Source organism: Cupressus sempervirens, chromosome 3 (genome assembly GCF_028749045.1).
Source record: "Cupressus sempervirens isolate cs-2001-9-10 chromosome 3, ASM2874904v1, whole genome shotgun sequence".
In the NCBI taxonomy this organism is placed as follows: Eukaryota; Viridiplantae; Streptophyta; class Pinopsida; order Cupressales; family Cupressaceae; genus Cupressus; species Cupressus sempervirens.
Genome location: NC_143120.1, coordinates 781,378,748 through 781,381,855, shown reverse-complemented (window position 1 = coordinate 781,381,855; position 3,108 = coordinate 781,378,748).

Here is a 3,108-nt window from a genome sequence, read left to right as displayed (position 1 = left end):
GCATCAAAGATAAGAAAATAAGATGCCCAAGGCTAGAGCAGAAGAGGAGAGAATGGAGTGCGAGATGCCCCCTCAAGAAGGCGGCGGGGAGAGAAAGTGAGGCTCGACGACTTCTTGAAAAGTACAAGAATCTTGGCAGGGGGGAGGACAAAGAGTGGCTTAAGAGAAGAGGTTTTAGTCAGCTCAAACTCTCACTATGGGAGAATGATAAAGGGGAAAATCAGAGGCACAAGAGTAAATAAGCTTAAGACTTTCAGGATTGGGGGGAGGATGAAGGAGTAGAGCGCTATAAAAAGGAATCAAAGATAGGGAGATGGATGATGGGATGAGATAAAGCCGAGGCAACAAGATTTCAAAGAGTTTGATTGGCGAAAGATGGGTTTTAGAGATCCCTAGGACTAGGATTGTGGATCTCGAAAGATGAGGCTTGGTCGATTGATTGGATTGGTGGATCCCTAAAGCTAAAAGTGAAGATTGATTCAAAGAGGTACTGATGCATAAGCTAGGGTAGGAGAGACAGATGCTAGATATGGATGGGGGATAATGGAGATGAAGGGAATCCATTGAAGCTTATTGAGCAGGGGGATACTTCAAAGAGAAGTACTACCATGTAGTTGAGCACTAGATTTGCTATAGGACTGTTGGTTAATTGCCAAGGTTACCAAGAACATCAAGGCCATGTCACCAATCATCCAGAGGACTAATGGACTAACTTGAAACAAACACACAAAGATTGCCCCAACATCACACATGAAACTCGGAGAAACAACGTGGAACCGACACTGGGTAACCCACAAGCAAAAAAGAAACAAACAAAAGACTTGATCAAAATCGTACGCTCAGAGTGCCCCATTCGTAGCATACCATGATATGGAAGATTGTGGCAACCTTGAGGAGGGAACAAAAAGATTGCTAGGAAAAGATACTTCAAGACCCAAAAGGGAAGATTCCAAATCAAAAGAAAGCGAAAATCCAAAAGAGAACCATTTTCCAATGAGATGGGTAGGATGAGGTACTAACAGACCAAGATTAGACATGAGGAAAGCTATATCCTGCAAGGATCTATCGGAGAGCACCTAAGTTGGTGGATTTGTATGAGTGATGCACTTGGCAAGCTGAACTGAGAAGGATAACACTTTGGTGACAGGAGATCTAGCTAAAGGATGCATTGGAATAGCTAACCAAGATTTGTGCAATGTGTGCAAGATGCTAATCAAGGATGAACTGACACGAAAGCTAGATAGATACATTGGTACTAAGCTAAAGAGGATGTACAAGCTGACGGACCAAGATATGGTACAAATGTACAAGTTGTTTTGGACAAGATTAGATATACAAGCTATGATACAAGGTATGATACAAGTGTTGGATACAATATTATTTACAAGCTATACAGGAGCTTTGGATGATAAGATAGCGGGATGGCTCAAGTTGGTGCAAGATGCAGAAGCTAAGGATGAGGTGATAGCGGAAGATATGGATTTGGCAAGATGCATCCAATGATGATGATAGACGTGTGACCAAGGATGGGGACAATGCTAAGGTTGGTCATAGCTGAGCTGATAGATGACACTAGAGTGAATGGCTAATGAGAGGATGACATTGGATTTGCATGAGGATAGCCTAGAGCGAGATACCAATGACAAGGGAGGATGGACAAGACAAGATCTTCAAGGAATATAGTGCCCCCAGTTAGAAGATGACATGCGAAAGGAGGTCTTATGATGGATGTGATAGGATTGAAGCTAGGATGGAAAAGTTGAAGGTGCTAGGGAGATGGATGATAGCTGGGATGATGGGGTGAGGTTGCAGAAGATAAGTGGATAGTGATAGATAAAAGCTGGAGGATAAAAGATAGGTGGATAAATTGGAAGATGGAGCTGGATGGCAAGATGTGACCAAAAGCATGAGGATGATAGGCTAAGTTGGGGATGGCTGGATTATGCATGACACTTGTTTGCCAAGTTTTCATCATGGTACTTGTCCAAGGCGCTTGAATTGCCAAGTTTTCACCAGTGGACGATTTATTTTTCTTTATTTTTTCAACTTTTTGACTTTGGACTTAGTTGGAATGATTTTGGCTTTCTTTAGCTATTTTTAGCTTTTTTGGGATTTTTCATTGGCTATTGGAATGTTCAATTTTGTTGCTAGCTGTTGGTACACCAGATGTGTGATTTATGCAATAGATCGAATTAGATGGGATTGACGGTAGGAGATGGAGGGATGAAAAGGTTGGAAAGGAGCATGAGATGGGGATGCTTGCAGGATCAACATTGGCACATGTTGGGACAGGTGTGAAAAGAGCATATGGGGGATAGATGGTAGATGCAGGCTTGATGGAGGATTTGTGGAAGCGCACTTGGGGATATAGGCACCCAAGATGGAATTAGGAGATGGGGGAGTCACTGGATGGGGGATTAGCAATGGTGGATGCCATTATGCATTGGGTTTCAACTTTTTTCTTTGGGATCCACATGGTTTTTGATTTTCTTTTTATAGGCTTTTGCATTGTTTTGCATTGTTTGATTGGATTTTGCCTTTTTGGAGTATGTCTTTTAGAATAGGCATATGATTGCCTAGGATGTGGATATTTAGCTTTATGCATTTTGAAGTTGGCATTCACATTGCTGTGGTAAGCTTTGGGAAGATGGTTAGGAGAAGCTTTGTGAGATGGAGAGGATATGGAAGAGCGTGTAGGGGGATGATGATGGATGATGTGCCCTGATATGTGCCTTTGTTGATCTTGCATAGGAATGGATGGAATATTATTTTTATGATGGCTGATAGGAGGATGGAGGATGGTAGATTTTGGGACATAGGGACCCAAAATGGATTTAGCGGATGAAGGGGGGATATGGTAGGTTGTTTTGGGTTGCAAAGATGGTGGAGGGGGGATGACATAAGATTTCTTGAAGGAGTGATGGGAGGTTGGCATGGTGGGCCTGGAGATAGGCTTGGTTTGGGGATGGCATGTACCAACACTTTTAGATGGTGAGCCTTTGGATACATATCCAAGACCATGAAATCTTGGATTCTTTTGTGCAATAATAGGCTTTTTTATTCCTTGCTCTTGTGGTCCTAAACCTTGACCTTGATAATGCCATCGGT